Source organism: Orcinus orca, chromosome 1 (assembly GCF_937001465.1).
Source record: "Orcinus orca chromosome 1, mOrcOrc1.1, whole genome shotgun sequence".
NCBI lineage: Eukaryota > Metazoa > Chordata > Mammalia > Artiodactyla > Delphinidae > Orcinus > Orcinus orca.
This window is the reverse complement of record NC_064559.1, coordinates 30,251,764-30,269,581: the sequence shown is the minus strand read 5'-3', so window position 1 is coordinate 30,269,581 and position 17,818 is coordinate 30,251,764. Positions and strand designations below refer to the sequence as shown.

The 17,818-nt window shown below is 40.1% G+C and overlaps 1 non-coding gene across 1 annotated transcript; it reads left to right on the top strand.

Annotated features, from left to right (window-relative positions):
- The first annotated feature begins 17,022 nt into the window (after positions 1-17,022).
- LOC117198611 (U6 spliceosomal RNA) lies at positions 17,023-17,129 on the top strand. The gene has a single exon (XR_004479822.1). It is a non-coding gene; the product is annotated as a U6 spliceosomal RNA (small nuclear RNA).
- The last annotated feature ends 689 nt before the right edge of the window (positions 17,130-17,818 follow it).

Genomic DNA, 17,818 nt, shown 5'->3' with positions numbered 1-17,818 from the left:
CTAATTTGCTAGTTTGGCAGGAAAAAAAAAGTAGTTATCTTGTTTTAATTTGCACTTCTTTGGCACACAAGAGGAGGGGGAGAAACCTACCCCTGCCTGTTTAAATATGGGAGGAAGGATGGCAGTGGAGATAGCAGAGTCTGGGATGAGGTACATCTGTCCTGATGTTCCCTCATTGTTGCCCATCTCTTGTCTCTGTGGGGCAACAGGCAGAAATCCCTGTGGATTTGGCTAAAGCTCATCTCCAGTGGAGATGATGTTCTTGCTTAGATTTTTTCCCTCTCTGCCCTATTATGCTTCTCTCACTCCGTTTTCCTGAGAGCACTCCATGAATAAATCATTTGCAAGGAATATCCATCTCAGGCTCTGCTCCTGGGGAATCCACTCAAGACATCATCTTAATAAGAATACATCTGGTAGGGTTAAAACGTATAGGAGAGGTGTGAATAGTGAATTGTAAAGTGAGGAAACAGAGACAGCTTCGCTTACACAAATTATTGGAGAAGACCCAAAACAAGCGTGTGAGAAACTGAGTGGGAGATGGGTGGACAACAGAGCTGATGGGCGTCGCTGGACCACGAAGTGAAAGTCAGGGCAGCAGGAGATGCACTAGGATCCATTCTTATGCTTTCTTCTCCAAACTTCTTGTTCTCTTTCTCAGCTTCACAGTGCTTATCTCGTTCACTAATTATATTTTTCACTTGTGTGTGTGTAAATAATAACTGGCTTTTTGCCAGTAGATTGAAAGCTCTGTGAGTACAGCAACCTTGTCAGTTTTACTCTCCACTAAAGAGTCAGTGCCTAGCAGAGTGGATCTCCCAGAAGATCCACTATTTATTGAGTAAATAAATGAATAAATAAATAAATGAAAGAATGAAGAACACACCAATGGGCAGATGGGGTGACACAGGTTTATGTATTTTGGTTTAATATGTTCAAAGTGACTTCTTCAGTTTAAAGGAAATTAAAAGTGAGAGGAAAAGGCTTTCGTCTTTGCCCCCATCTTTACCTTTTCTGGCACTTTCCACTCCTTTTTATGGATCCAAGTTCCCAGCATCCATTGTTTTCCTGCTACGTGAAGAGCTTCCTTTAATGTTTCCTACAGGGCACGTCTGTTGATATCAAATTCCCTCAGTTTTGGCTTATCTGAATACATCATTATTTAGCCTTCATTTTTTAATGACATGGGAATATGTTTATTGTTTAATAAAAATTCATGCCTAGAGTATGTTTCCATTTTTTTATTAAACTTATAAACATGCAGAAAAAGATTTTTACATAAAAATATCAATATAACTGCAGCTATCTTCAGATGACGGGATGATAACTGATGATTTTTTTTTAATTTTAAAAATTAACTGTATTTCTATACACTTGCAATGAGCAATCTGAAAATGAAATTAAGAAAAAAATTCCATTCACAATCACCTCAAAAGGAATAAATTACCTAGGAATAAATTTAACAAATAATGCAAAACTTATATTCTGAAAACCACAAAACATTTGTAGTTCTTTTTCTTTTTGAATTTTATTTTATTTATTTTTTTTATACAGCAGGTTCTTACTAGTTATCCAGTTTATACATATTAGTGTATATATGTCAATCCCAATCTCCCAATGCATCCCACCACTGCTGCTTTCCCACCTTGGTGTCCATACGTTTGTTCTCTTCACCTGTGTCTCAGTTTCTGCCCTTCAGACCGGTTCATCTGATAACTGATGATTTTTAATTTCCTTTTGCTCATCTACATTTTGTCATTTTGTCATTTTTTTCTCTTTTTATTATGCTAAAATGTACATAACATAATATTTATCATTTTAGCCATTAGTGAGTGTACAATTCAGTGGTATTAAATACAGTCACATTAAATACACAGTCATGTGTAACATTACCACTCTCTGTACTCAAACCATTTCATTATCCCCCCAAAACTCTGCACACTAAGCAATAACTCCCCATCTTCTGCTTCCCTCATCCCTGGTAACATCGGTTCTACTTTCTGTCTCCATGAATTTGCCTATTCTAGGTACCTCAAATAAATGGAATCATACAAAATTTTTCCTTCTCTATCTGGCTTATATCATTTAGCATAATGTTCTCAAGGCCCAGCCATGTTTTAGCATATATCAAAATTTCATTCCTTTTTATGGCTAAATAATATTCTGTTGCAGGGCTTCCCTGGTGGCGCAGTGGTTGAGAGTCCGCCTGCTGATGCAGGGGACACGGGTTCGTGTCCCGGTCCGGGAAGATCCCACATGCCGCGGAGCAGCTGGGCCCGTGAGCCATGGCCGCTGAGCCTGTGTGTCCGGAACCTGTGCTCCGCAACGGGAGAGGCCACAACAGTGAGAGGCTGCGTACCACAAAAAAAAAACAAAAACAAAACAAAACAAAAAAATATTCTGTTGCATGTGTTCACCACATGTTTTTTATTCATGCATCCGTTGATGGACACTTCTGTGTTTCTACTTTTTGTCCTTTGTGAATACTGTTTCTATGAACATTGGTGTACAAATATCTGTTCAAGTCCCTGTTTTCAATTTTTTTTTTGATATATACCTAGCAGTAGAAATGCTGGGTCATATGATAATTCTGTATTTAAGCCTTTGAGAAACTGACAGCTATACCATTTTATATTCCCACCAGCAATGTGCAAGTATTCCAGTTTCTCAACATCCTTGCCAACACTGTTATTTTCCAGTTTTATAAAATTATAGCGATCCTGGTAGGTGTGAAGTGGTATTTCATTGTGGTTTTCATAGTCTTTTTTTTTTTTGCGGTACACGGGCCTCTCACTGCCGTGGCCTCTCCTTTTGCGGAGCACAGGCTCCGGACGCACAGGCTCAGCGGTCATGGCTCACAGGCCCAGCCGCTCTGCGGCATGTGGGATCTTCCCGGACCGGGGCACGAACCTGCGTCCCCTGTATCGGCAGGCGGACTCTCAACCACTGCGCCACCAGGGAAGCCCTCTGTCTCTGCTTTGAAGATATTCTCTAATCACTGGTTTTTAGGAACTTGATTATGTTGTGACTTGGTGTGTTTTTGTTTATCATGCTTGAGGGTCTTTGAGGTTCTTAGGTTTATGTTAATCAAATTTGAAAAAATTATGCCACACATCAAATATTTTTCTGTTCCTCTTCCTTCCTCTGTAATTCCAATTATATATTTGTTAGATCATTTAATATTATTCCACAAGTTATTGAGACTTTAAGTTTTTTTCCCCAGGATTTTTGCTTTCTGTCTTTTAGTTTGGGCTTTTCTGTCTTTTAATCTACTGTCTTTTAATCTAATCTAATGTCTTCAAATTCACTAATCTTTTCTTCTGCAATATCTAATTTGCTGTTTGGTTTAGGTAGTGAATCTTTCAATTCAGATATTGTAGTTTTCACCACTTTAAGGTCCATTTGGTTCCCTTTTATACCTTCCATTTCTCTCCTCATTATGTTCATGTTTTCTTTTAAATCTTTAAGCATATCTATAACTTTTAATGTCCTTATCTGCTGATTTCATCATCTCTGCCATCTTAAGGTCTGTTTTAATTGATTGACTTTTCTCCTGGTTATGGATTCCATTTTCCTGCACCATTGCCTGTAAAATAATTTTTTATTGGGTGCAGGATTATAAATATTAGTTTATTAAGTATTTGATTTTGTGTTTTCATTTGAAGAATGTTGAATTTTGTTCTGAGAGGTTGTTGCAGTTCAGCTTGATCTTTTTGCTCTCTGGTTCTCTGCCCCTCAAACTCCAGATACCTCACCCTCTCTGAAATCCCTTTTCTATCTCTTCAACTGGACAACCACTATAATCTGCTTGAGTTCCCCCTCTCTGCTACAATCTAAAAAGAACCTCTAGAGAGACAGCTGGGACAACTGTAGGGGTTACCTTGTTTGTTTCCTTTTCTCAGAGACACAGTCCTGTGCTTTCCGTGTCCAGTGACTGAAAACAGTTATTTCATGTACTTTGCCCAGTTTTCTAACTGTTTATGGTGGGAGGGCAATTCCAATTACTCCATGACGGTTTCAAGCAGAAATGAGTTCTTCAACTTGGAAAATACAAATTCCTTGAGAAGATCCTCAAACTGCTGTAGTTAATCTGCATGTTTACAAGGCATTTGGGTTATTATTGCTTTTGTCTTGTTCATTTCTATATCCACTTACCAGGGACTATAGTGTGTTTCCTGGAATCAGATGCTCACTCCATCACCTTATCTTCTACCCTTTTTCCTTATTAGATTTTTTTGAGTTCTGTGTCAGCCCTCACTTTTGGCTACAGTGAAAGATCCCCTCTAAATTTGATCAGCATCTAAGTAGTATTATACAAACCTTGAAACCTTTGTTATGAAAGCTTCTTTGCTCCTGAAGTATCTTGCTTTTAAACAGCTCTACGTATTTGTGAACTATTTCTGCACACTAGGTTTGATTGCCCTTACATTTTCACCTTATGGTATATTTTGTTCTTAGCCAGCTGTCCTCTGAGGAAAGTCTTAGGTCTAATTTAATCCATGATTAGAAGGCAGGAATCCCAGATTTCAATGACAGTAGTATTCCCTTTGGAGGTCTTTAAAGTATTATGGAAAAATAAGAGCCCTGAAGCTGGATAGATATAGATTTAAATAGTATATACATCAGATAGCTGTGTGACTTTGAGAACATTTTACTGCAAAGGTGAGTTTTCTATTCTACTAGATGGGATTTACTGTACCCAATTCATAGTATGTGAATACGTACTAGGCGTTTAGTAAATGCTAGTTGTCTTCCGCTCCTCTCTAAACTGTTCACTCTGGTTATGCCAGTAGCCATGCTTTCATTGGTTTCATTGGCTGGTAGGTCTTTAATGAGTGCATCCTCTCAGCTATTTGGATGTTATTCTGACTCTTATCTCTCTGCAAGTTTTACAATTTCTCAGTGATGTCACTAAGCCTGTGAGTACAGTGGACACAACCACTTACCATCTCAGGGAAATCTATTTAGTGTTCAAAAAAATCACCTAAGTTTTAGGAGGCCATTTAAAAGGTAGACCCCAGAAAACCTAGGTAGACCATTTATTTACTCAATTTTCCTTTTTTATTTCTGATTTTTTTTCTCATTGCATAAATGCTCCTACCCTCATAACCATGGTTCTCCAACCAGGTGCTATGACTATTAGAAAAACTAAATAAAACTTATTTAATTGTTTCATACCCTGCAAGAAACTTGGGCTTTGAGGATCTGGAAGGGCAGGGCCTCACAGTGTTCCTCAGAGAAGTGGGAGAAGAGCTTACTGCCATAGAAATGGCTGAGGCTGGATACCCAGAGATGCTGAGCTGGGGTGATGACTTCAAAGACCCTCTACAGAAGCACCATGCACTAGAACTTTCTGTGAGGACAGATATGTTATAGCTGCTCCATTCAATACTGTGGCTACCAGCCAGCCACATCCAGCTGTTGAGCACTAGAAATATGGCTCGGGTGACTGAGGAACTGAATTTTTAATATTTAATTAATTTAAATTTAAATATCCACACGTGGTTAGCAGCTATCATATTGGACAATGCATTTCTATAGCAATCCTATTTTTAGTATAGGAAGAACTTACAAGGATCAGTATAATTCCCTACTGATGGTCCTGTCATTTTTCTATTGTAGCTTTGAAAAATGCTACCTGCAGAAAAGGTATTTGGATAGGTAGTATGGAGAAGAAGAAAAAACCATTTGGGAAATTGCATGTGATGGAGTCCTTTAATACATACAGAGGACCTTGAATTAATGAAAGAACTCAAGTCATATTAATTTGACCCATGGAGTTATGGGCACCCAAATTTTTAAGTAATATTTTTTGTAACTTTATTATTCTGTCTCTGTTATGTACACCTTCATCCTGTACTACATCTTCTATCTAAAATAAGTCCATTTATTTATTATTTATTTTTAAATTTTTTTTATGGCCGTGCTGCATGGCTTGTGGGATCTTTGTTCCCCAACCAGGGATTGAACGCAGGCCCTTGGCAGTGAAAGCGCGGAGTCCCAACCACTGGACCTCCAGGAAATTCCCAAATAAGTCCTTTTAGATTAAATTAAATTATCATTAGGAGAAGATGGAGAGAATTTGTGATATGTTAGAAAGCCATATGTAGAACGTTTCACCTTTAAAAAAAAAGTCTTTGTCATTTTATTTCCTTCAAAAACCAATTTTCAAATAAAATAATTTCAGTAACACATTTAAATAGGATTGAATACTATTTTCAATCACATTCATATGTATTATCTCATTTATTCCTGTCATTAGCCCTATGAGTCAAGTAGAGTCCGTGTTATTTTTGCTTTATTAGATGCAACTGTTGTGGCTTCAGAGATGCTCAGTGACTTGTCCTTGGTCACCGAGGAGCTGACAAATAATTTTACTCATTGGTGTTTTTTTAATTGAAGTATAGTAGATTTACTCTACGCAGAAAATCCTAAGGATGCTACCAGAAAACTACTAGAGCTCATCAATGAATTTGGTAAAGTTGCAGCATACAAAATTAACATACAGAAATCTGTTGCATTTCTATACACAGCAAAATATCAGAAATAGAAATTAAGGAAACACTCCCATTTACCATCGCATCAAAAAGGATAAAATACCTAGGAATAAACCTAGCGAAAGGAGGCAAAAGACCTGTACTCCAAAAACTATAAGACACTGATGAAAGAAATTAAAGACAACACAAACAGATGGAAAGATATACTGTGTTCTTGGATTGGAAGAATCAGTGTTGTTAAAATGACCATACTGCCCAAGCCAGTCTACAGATTCAATGCAATCCCTATCAAATTACCAATGGCATTTTTCACAGAACTAGAACAAAAATTTTTAAATTTGTATGGAGACACAAAAGAAGACCCCAAATAGTCATCGTCTATTTTTTTCCCCCAATATGCCTGCTCTACTAGCTAATGAAGCCACTTAATTTTTAAAATTAGAACTAGTTCTTTTAGTCTCTTCAAATCATCATGGCTTCAAGCTTGTGTGGCCTCACCCTTATAATTTCTACACTTCAAAAGGAAGAGAGCTTCGATTTATGTCAGGTGTTTAAAATTAATGGTATACTCATATTTTATTTAATAAATATTAATGGTTGGCTTTGGCAGAGGGGCTATTTTAGACCTTTACTGTAAAGAAGATCATTATCATGTCCCCAAATTTGATTTCTAGAGTGCTTATTTATCAATATTTATTAGGTGCGTGGGTTGGTTCTAATGATGCTTCCTAATTCACCCCACAGAATCCCTTGCAGGCTGTGTTGCTCCAGCTGAGTGTATTCCAGAGTGCACTTCTTGGGCAGTTTCGTCCTTCAGCAAAGCTTTGTTCCACCGTTGAGCCGTAACTCGGTGGAGGAGGTTTTTTCTGTCAGCACATGATACAATAGAAATCCTAAATCAATAACACTTTTTATTCCTACACGTTCGACGCATAACAGCCTTCTTCACATCGAGGTTTTAACGTGTTGTAAATTAATTACCTGGAATGAACACAGGGTCAATGGACCTTGGTACGTCCAGGATGTAATGTTAAAGTCTTCCATTTTCTCCTCCACTTCTCAGCATCCTTAGCCTGTCTTTTGTGCATGTCACTTATGCCGTCTTCTGCAATAAGCTCCCTTAAGAGTAGTTAATGCCCCTCTAGGGATTGATCGATAGAAAAAAATTTGCTTTCCCATAAATTTGCTGGACTATTTTCTGCCTTCCAGGCAAAAACAGGGCCGTTTTTATTTGTAGTACACAGTGTGGCACTTTTGAAAAAAGAACATTTAATTGAAATTTGAAATTGCCCAAGTGAATATAACAGATTTTCTCTTAATTCAGAGTGATATCTAAAAGATTTGTGCAAATACAGGTGGATTTTATTATCTACCACTTCCTGTTGGAAATGAGGATAATTGTTTATTTTCCAGAATTCAGTTCAAGAAAAGATAACTTTATCTGTCCCATCATCTAAATGCGTATAAGATGGCAACCCCATTTCAAATGATATAAAATCAGGTATGGTAAAGTAGATTTTCCATCAGAAGCAGGGCAATTAAAAAGCAGGAATTCACTAAGTTTTAAAGGACTCAATTTTCTATTTTCTTTAAAATAAGAATGAAAGAGGCAAACTCCATTATAGTTCCGAAGGTAGCTCTGCTATTAGTAGCTATAGAAACAAGGTAACCAGGTAGTGAATAAGAGAGAAAGAGAGAGAGAGAGAGAGAGAGAGAGAGAGAGAGAGGGAGGGAGAGGGAAATAGAATATGAAAAAGAAAACTGCAAACCTAACTGCAATGCTTAAATACTAATACCATGATTTAGGAATTAATACATTGGGAAGTAGATTGGCCAACGTCTTTGCTAGTTTGTCAGTGTGAACAGTTTATTGTTAATGCCTGGTTTCTCCAGGACATAGGCATATATGCAGCGCCCAAACAAAACGAATGCAGCCATCTTCAAAGAAGAGGTAGTGTAGAATAGAGGTATAAATACACAATGCCAAATTGCAGGAGCACACGGGGGTCAGCTTCATGATTTTTGGCAGAAGCTCTTTCCCTTCTGTCAGGTTAAAGGGAGGAGAGAGCAACCAAATTGACTTGACTTCCCTTGACAACGAGGTCAACACCACTTGTAAATCTGAACTCCTCCCGCTGCAGCTGTAAGTGTCAAAGGTGGGGTGGGGAGTTCAGTGGGACGTGGAAATCGTCCGAGACAGAGCACGTTTTCCAAACTCCAACTTAACCACATGCCTGGTGGAAACGCCTCTGATCTTAGTTTAAGCCCCCCAGTAATATTTTCAGCTTAGACTTTATCCCCACATCTGTCCTGGATCATCAGGCTGTATTACACTGTCGCTTGATCTTTGGAAACAAGCACCCTAACGACCAAGCTGGATGCCCTACGGGGGGGCAGGCTTTTGAGCTAACAGTGTTTTCTTGCTTATCGAGCGTCCTGGAGGACTGCTCACGTATAAAATATAGCCTCTGTGCTTCTCTTTCAAGAAGGTAGGTTATGGGATTTCCCAACAGACACTTCAAATGGCAGCAATTGCTAAAAACCAAGCTTTTATAAAAGGGACCCATGCATTTCCAGTGTATCTTGGGCTACTTAACAGAATAACAAACAAGGAGGTCAGTGTGTGCCACGTAGCAACCAAGATACAGAAGCAACAAATAATTTCAGCTTTTCAGAATAAAATTAAATATACTAAGAGGCAGCATCATATAATAGTGGTTAAAGTGAGGCACTCCAGAGTCACATGGACCAAATCTAGTCCTCTGTCTGCCTGCTTTTGTAAATAAAACTTTATTGACACGACCATGCCTATTTGTTTATGTATCGTCTGTGGCTGCCTTCTCACTGCCATGAAAGACTCGAATAGTTGTGAGACAGACTGTCCTGCAGTGCTGAAAATACTTTCAAGCCCTTTATGGGAAAAGTTTGCCAAACCCTGGTTAAGCATGTGAGCTTTTGTCCCACACTGTCTGGATTTGAATTCTGGCTTCAGCATTTACTGGCTGTGGTACCTGGTGCAGGTATTCTTTAGGCTTCAGTTTCTGGATCTATAAAAAAATGGATTACTTTACAATGTTGGGTTAGTTTCTGCTGTGCAGCAAAGTGAATCAGCCACACGTATACATATTCTCCAATAAAATGTTTATTTTTTATTTTTATTTTTGGCTGAGTTGGGTCTTCATTGCTGTGTGGGCTTTCTCTAGTTGCGGTGAGCAGGGGTTACTCTTCGTTGCGGTGCATGGACTCTAGTTACACGGGCTTCAGTAGTTTTGGCGTGCAGGCTCAGTAGTTGTGGCACTCAGGCTTAGTTGCTCCGAGGCACGTGGGATCTTCCCGGACCAGGGCTCAAACCTGTGTCCCCTGCATTGGCGGGAGGATTTTAACCACTGCGCCACCAGGGAAGTCCCTCCAATAAAAATTAATAAAAAAATAAAGACAAAGAAGAAAGCACACATTCAAAAATAAGTGTTTCACAAGAATGGGAAGATATATCTGAAGATACAGTAACTACACTCCTGCAAAATATAAGTAAATAACTATCCTGTTGTATTAATGCATTGAAATTAATAAGATTTTACTTTGTGTTGCTTTTATGTAGATCAAGTGTATTACTTTATGCTGGGAAGTTGAAATTGAGGTGGCTTAAATAGCCACTGATTGATTAAAATGCGATTCTCATTTAAAGAAGAAAATGGATGTACTAATAGCCATGTCACAGGCTGCTGTGGAGGTTACATGAGATAGTGCATATCTTTTTTCTTACTTGCAAAATTTTTATTTTTTATACAAATAAATATTTGTGAGATTAAAAAGAAATGAGTTTTATGAAGGCTTGCTGTTTTATTTCCTTCTGTTTATTCATATACTTCAAAAAAGCTGAGCTTTCTGTCTCTTCCCAAAAGATTATGAGATAATGCATATTATCCTAGGAGTCTGCCTGGTTGGGAGTAATCTATTCTACTGCTCCCCTATTCTTAAACCTCGAAAAAAGGGTCTAGATCTCTACTAAAATCATTTTGCATCTTATCCTGCAGAGGACGACGTGACTTTCCCAATAACACTGAATTTCTAGGCATTAAGACTCTTACTTCTTTTTTCTTTTTAAAGATTTTTGTGATGTGGACCATTTTTTAAAGTCTTTCTTGAATTTGTTACAATATTGCTTCTGTTTTATGTTTTAGTTTTTTGACGGCGAGGCATGTGGGATCTTAGCTCCACGACCAGGGATCGAACCCGCACCCGCTGCAGTGGAAGCGTGGAGTCGTAACCACTGGACCGCCAGGGAAGTCCCAAGACTCTTATTTCTTAAAAATGTACACAAAAGCAGCTTACTTTTATTTGACAGAAGAGGTTACAAGAACATAGTCACCTATGGGATTTTCGCTTATCATTTTAAATTTCTAGCGTTGTTCAGAAATTCTTTTTTTTTAATTAATTAATTTTTTATACAGCAGCTTCTTCTTAGTTATCTATTTTATACATATTAGTGTATACATGTCAATCCCAATCTCCCAATTCATCCCACCGCCCCCTGCACCCCACTTTCCCCCCTTTGTGTCCATATGCTTGTTCTCTACGTCTGTGTCTCTAATTCAATCGTTTGTTCTGCAAGTACCCCAGTCAGACTGGTGAAAGCAAATCTGAACCATCCTACCTGGCAGAGGCCTAGGGTCAGGCAGACACAAGAGCTGTGAGGGGTTCATTTTGTTTGTTTGTTTGTTTCTTGTTTTTTTTTTTTTTTTTTTTTTTTTGCGGTACGCGGGCCTCTCACTGTTGTGGCCGCTCTCATTGCGGAGCACAGGCTCCGGACGCGCAGGCTCAGCGGCCATGGCTCACGGACCCAGCCGCTCTGCAGCATGGGGGATCTTCCCGGACCGGGGCACGAACCCGTGTCCCCTGCATCGGCAGGCGGATTCCCAACCACTGCGCCACCAGGGAAGCCCGAGGGGTTCATTTTGACAGGAGTCAACATCCCTCCACACGGGGGACCCTGGACTCACAGGGAAGGATTCTCAGTGGCTCCAGGCCAGCTGTACTGGAACATCCTGCCGGCTTGGTACTGTACGTCCCCCGGGGCTTGACAGCCCCTTCCCCTGCCTGGTCCCCCTCTTCTCGAAGCCCTTGGCTGTTCACGGTGCCTAATGCTTCATAGCCCTTCAGGTTTCACTGCCTCTAAAGTGGCTCATGTTCCAAATGATCCTTCTCCCCTCACCCCACTGGTCCCTGAGCAAAACTCCTCTCAGTTTGAGACCCACCTATACCAAGCCAGAAATTGAGCTGATCGAAGGAACTACTTCTCAAGGAATATTTGTATTTTAAAAGCAAAATGGAACTTCACTGGCGGTCCAGTGGTTAAGACTCCACGCTTCCAATGCAGGGGGCGCCGGTTCCATCCCTGGTCGGGAAACTAAGATCCCACATGCTGAGTGGCTAGGCCAAAAGAAAAAAAAAAAAAAGGAGAACGTTTATTGCAAATGAAACTTGAATTAGGGAGGGATTTCTGAACAGAGGGACCTTCCAAGGGCCCGTTGTTTTCCCCACTCACACCCCCTCTATTTCTCAGTGCCAGTAGTCAGCAACTTAGCATCCCTCTCTGCTGAAAGATTGCCAAACTGTGCACTAGGCCAGATTGTATTTTACTATTTCATTCACCGTATATCCCAAAGAACCATGTGGATGGTCAATTCTCCCCGTGCCATATTGGAGCAAATGTGAGTGATGTCATAGTTCTAAGAGCTCCCTCAAACCCCCAAAAGGCCCAGGACTGTGCCTCACATGTCTCAAATACGTCAGTGTGCCAACTTAGGAGCATCACAAGAGCTACAAAATAATCATACTGAATTCCCTTTCTGTTCCCCTCTCAGTTTGGAGATTCCCTGTTCGATGGAGAATTTAGAGTACAATTCCTACGAGGCATCTGGAATTTGTGATTCTTTCTAAGTATTGCAGTTTAATCTGTGCCTCTCTAAGTCTCTGTTGAGACACTTTCAGGTCATTTCAACTTGTTGTGAGTTCGAAGGAATCTGTAGGATACTTTCCATAAAGTATCCTGTATGGTGCCAGGGACATGATCACCTAGCCTTTGTGTAACAACATCAATATACACTGGTTAGTTGTGTTAGAACCCTGGGTTTACACAGCTCCTTTCTTCCCTAGAGTCTAACTTATTTTCCCAAAGGTCACTGTGCTTCACTTAAAACATCAGTGTCAGCTAGAGGGCAACTTCCATGACTTTACATTTTAGAGGAGAGGCTTGGTCTCCAAGTGACTGACTTATCCAAGGTCAACGCCTTTTCAGATATGGACTTGGGGTGATGACTCAGACTCCTTCTAGCCCCAAATGGTTCCCATGGTGACCACATCACTCACAGGTGTGTAGTCTTGGACTGCTACTGTGGCACCATGTTGATGGTGCTGCCCTGAACTCACTTTTAAAGAAATCATTTGGTTTGATAACTCAGCCCTTAGATTGAATGTCTCCCCAGGGTGAGACAGAAGAGCTACAGCTCAGGGGAGCCTCCGCATCATCACTCACCAGCTCCGAGCAAGTTTCAGACAAACTTGCTTCTGTGTGGAAGGACTTCTTTCTCCACTGATACAGGAGATATGGACAATAACATCCTTTTTAGAGATGAACACAAAGTGCCTACATTAAGATTCTTTTTTTTTCCTAAGCCAAAGCCATTATCTTTTCAGATATCTATTTTTTTTATCGAAGTATGGTTGATGTACAATATTATATGTTACAGGTGTACAATATAGTGACTCACAGTTTTTAAAGGTTATAATCCATTTATAGTTATTGTAAAATATTGGCAAGACTTTCCTTGGCGAGTAAGTAGGCATATGTTACTTGGACAATAAGGTGTACAACACCTGATTATTTCAACTTCAGTGAAAAGTCAGTTTTCTTTGAAGGAGAAACCAATGCCTGGGAAGGAGCCAAAGCAGGAGTGGAGAGAAGAAGGCAGCATTCTGAGATGGTGGGGGTCTTTTCTGCCCACTACCTACACCGTCTGCTATGAACCTCCATTTCAAAGAGATCTGGTCTTACCTTTGGGTGAAGATCATGGCCCCTTTAAAACGTGCTCTTTAGCTTACATCCCGCGTGGGCCGTCTTTAAGTGATGCTGGTGAACAGGGTCCTGAGTCATGTGGCTGTGTGGTGGCTCGTTGGTGTATATGGACCTGGCTTCTCCACCTGTAGTGAGAGCAGAGACTAACAGCTTCCTAGATCCTCCAGGTTCAACCTGGAGAGCTCCTCTTGGGTGCACTTGACAGCTATGTAAATACAAAGTGAAAATAAAAATGCTTAAATGGCCCAGAGAGAAAAGAGGAGCTTTTATGGATGGCTCAAGTCAGTTCTTTTTGTGTATTTATCTTTTCATTATGTGGTGATATCATTCTTACATTGGAGATGCTTTCCTGATGATGACATTTATGATAACATGTTGTTTCACAAGCAAGATGTTTCAAATGGACAAAAGATATAATAAAAGAGGAATCCACTTTGAGACAGGAACCAACAGGCAGACTTTTGCACGGTGCGGTTGATGTAAGAAGAGAAGATGGGGTCTGAGAAGGTGAAGAAGAAAAATACTTTTGGAAGTTTTGTGAAGAATAGTAATGGGTTCTAGGGAGGATAGTGTCTTTGAAACATGCATGATAGTTTGTCTCCTGTTCTCAGGATTCCCCGGCTTTGAATGTAATTGTTGATTAATTTCCTTTGCTCTAACTGTGCACCTGATGGTGACTCAGGCCAGTGGGTCAGTAACAGCAAAGCAGGTGGAAGAAGCTACAAATTTCAAACCGTCTATAAATGGGTTGGTTGACTCTTGAATAACTGAAGGAGGATTATTGAACAAAAGCCTTGGGGGCTTTGGAAAGGTACATTTAAAGTACAATTTTTAAAGAAGAGTAAGGTAAGGACTCTATGTTTTCAGGAAGTCTTAATTTTTTTTTTATTAGTCATATTTTGCAGGTGAAGAAACTGAGAATTTGGGGGACTAGAAAGCTTAACGAAGGTGACAGAGCTACCTAGCGGTGGAGCTGAGATTCAGGAAGGGGTCTGTTTGACTCTGAAACTTCTCACTCTTTTTATGGTATGAGAGAGAACACCTAACATAGAACAGGATACGTTACAGGGTGAGATGGAGGGAAAATAAAGCAATTCAGGAGACCACAGGTGGGCTTCCCGAGGGCAGAAGCTTCAAGCCTCTTGGAACTTTTGCAACTCCTGACGCCACCCCCCGCCCTACTACCGCCCCAAGTAAAATTGCAAGTTACTTACAATTGCAGCAGAAATACTTTAGTTATTTAAGGAGAAAACTTTTTTTTGTTTTAATTTTAAGAATGCTTATTACAATAACACAATAGCACTATTTTTCTCTGTTTTGCCTGATTACTCAAATGGAACAAAGATGTTATGTGAATATCTCACACTTCCTTTCCCTCTCTTTTCCTCTCCTTTAAATAGTTTGCATCCCAAGATGCAGTGTCATTAAATACATCAGTACAACCCCTTTAGGTCTGGAGGAGAAAGTGTCAAAAGAGTAAAATTCTAGGGAAGAATCCAGGTCCATATGTTATAGCTCAAAATAAGGAAAATAGAAAATAGTAAATTCACCTACATCTAGCTATTACATTATTTCTGATTTAATTTAATTTAGTTTTTTCTTTTCTTTTCTTTGGCTTGCAGAATAGGTCCAGAAGAAGAAAAAAGTTCATCCATAAGTAGACTTACTGGGAAGGCTCTGACAGGTGCTACAGGCTGACCTGTAATGCTGCCCTGGGCCCCTTCAGTAACTCTGATGAGGCAGGTGTGGGCTGAACTGTGTCCCTCCAGAGTCATATGTTGACGTCTTAATTCCCAGCACCTCAGAATGTGACTGTGTTTGGAGACAAGGCCTTTAAAGAGGTAAATAAGGAAAAATGAGGTCATGTGTGTGGGCCCTAATCCAAAATGATTGGTGCCCTTATAAGAAGGAGAGATTAGGGCACAGACAACATGCAGACGGGTGGGCTACCATGTGAGGACACAGAGAGAAGGCAGCTGCCTAAAGCCAAGGAGAGAGACCTCAGGAGAAACCAAAGCTGCTTACACCTTGATCATGGACTTCCAGCCTCGAGAACTGTGAGACAATAAGCATCTGTCGTTTAAGGTGCCCAGTCTGGGGCTCTTTGCCATTGGCAGCAGCTGAAGGGGCCAGGCCATTAGGTCAGGGAGATACAGGCCCAGTGAGAAAAGGGTCCACTTTGGACCTTTTCATTTTTGAAAGTGCCCATTAATTTAATTTTATTTCTTTAATTTTAAAAATTTATTTACTTTATTAATTTTTATTGGAGTATAGTTGCTTTACAATGTTGTGTTAGTTTCTTGCTGTACAGCTAAGTGAATCAGTCATACGTATACATATATCACCTCTTTTTTAGATTTCCTTCCCATTTAGGTCACCACAGAGCACTGAGTAGAGTTCCCTGTGCTATACAGTAGGTTCTCATTAATCTATTTAATACATAGTAGTGTGTACATGTCAATCCCAATCTCCCAATTCATCCCACCCTCCCTTCCCCGCTTGGTGTCCATATGTTTGTTTTCTACATCTGTGACTCTATTTCTGCTTTACAAATAAGTTCATCTGTAGCATTTTTCTAGATTCCACATATAGGCGATATTGTATGACATTTGCTTTTCTCTGTCTGACTTACTTCACTCTGTATGACAGTCTCTAGGTCCATCCACATCTCTGCAAATGTCACATAAAAATGTTCCTTTTTATGAAGTGCCCATTGATTTTAGCATGTACAGGAGAGTGAGCAAACTTGTACCTCTGAGAAAAAGGAAATTAAACCTTGACTTGCCGCCCTGCTACCCCAGTTCCTCTTATGATCTCTCTCCTTCCTTCCCCTTGTCTTCCTTCCTTCCACATCTCCTTTTGCCCGCATCCTTTCCCGTGTAGGCTCATGCCTGCCAGTTCTGATACCGTTAACAAAGCTGTGTATAGGTCCCAAAGTTTGTGATGTATCTGTGAGCACTGATACATTTTACAGCACTGCTTAGAGGGAACCATATCTTTGCTCATTAGTGAATTTTGACAGGTAGTTTCCATATTTCATATTTTATATTTTCCATATCTCCCATAGTCCATATTCCCCACAGAGACCAGGATGAGAGCTGGTACAGTCTGATCAAGGTGACCAGTGGAAAAATAGGGGAAAATGTTTAAGCCTAAGGGGAATCCAGAGAGTTCTCTTGAGAAGCCAGAGCTTCCTGATTCCCTGTAAAGGCTCAGGGGTCCTGGGGGGGCGGGGCGGCTGTGGGTGACGAAAGCTCTAGGCAATGTCAGCTTGATTCTGTGGGCAGCATGCAATACTAAAGAGATTTACTTCTTGAGGGTGTCCAAGTTGTTTTTTTTTTTTTTTAATAAAAGTTTAAATGTTTAATGGTGGTAAAAAGCACATAACATGAAATTTACCATCCCAACTGCTTCTAAGGATGCAGTAGTGTTAAGTATACCTACATTGTGGTGCTTTCTTCAGCAGCACGTATACTAAAACTGGAACGATACAGAGAAGATTAGCATGGCCCCAGTGCAAGGATGACATGCAAATACGTGAAGTGTTCCATAGTTTGGGATCAACATATACACACTACTATATATAAGATAGATAACCAACAAGGACCTACTGTAGAGCACAGGGAACTCTACTCAGTGGTCTGTAATGACCTAAATGGGAAAAGAATCTAAAAAAGAGTGGATATATGTATACATATAACTGATGCACTTTGCTGTACACCTGAAACTTAACACACAGCACTGTAAATCAACTCTACTCCAATAAAATTTTTTAAAAAAATATATTTACATTGTGCTTAAGTTCTTAAATAATGACTCATGTGGTAAGAATTCCATACTTTACATTATTGTTATTTTTTGGTTTAATCATTAGAATATGTATTTTAGAAGTAATAAAAAAAGTCAAAAACCGTCTAATGTAAAACTGGTTTGATTGTACATAAGTCTACAGATCTAGTCCTATGGTTGGTGGTTGATTAGTTTTGTTTTTTTTTTTTTTTGCGGTACACGGGCCTCTCACCGTTGTGGCCTCTCCCGTTGTGGAGCACAGGCTCCGGAGGCTCCGGATGCGCAGGCCCAGCGGCCACGGCCCACGGGCCCAGCCGCTCCGCGGCATGCGAGATCCTCCCGGACCGGGGCACGAACCTGCGTCCCCTGCATCGGCAGGCGGACTCCCAACCACTGCGCCACCAGGGAAGCTCGGTGGTTGATTAGTTTTAAATGAGTCAATGAGAATACATAACTC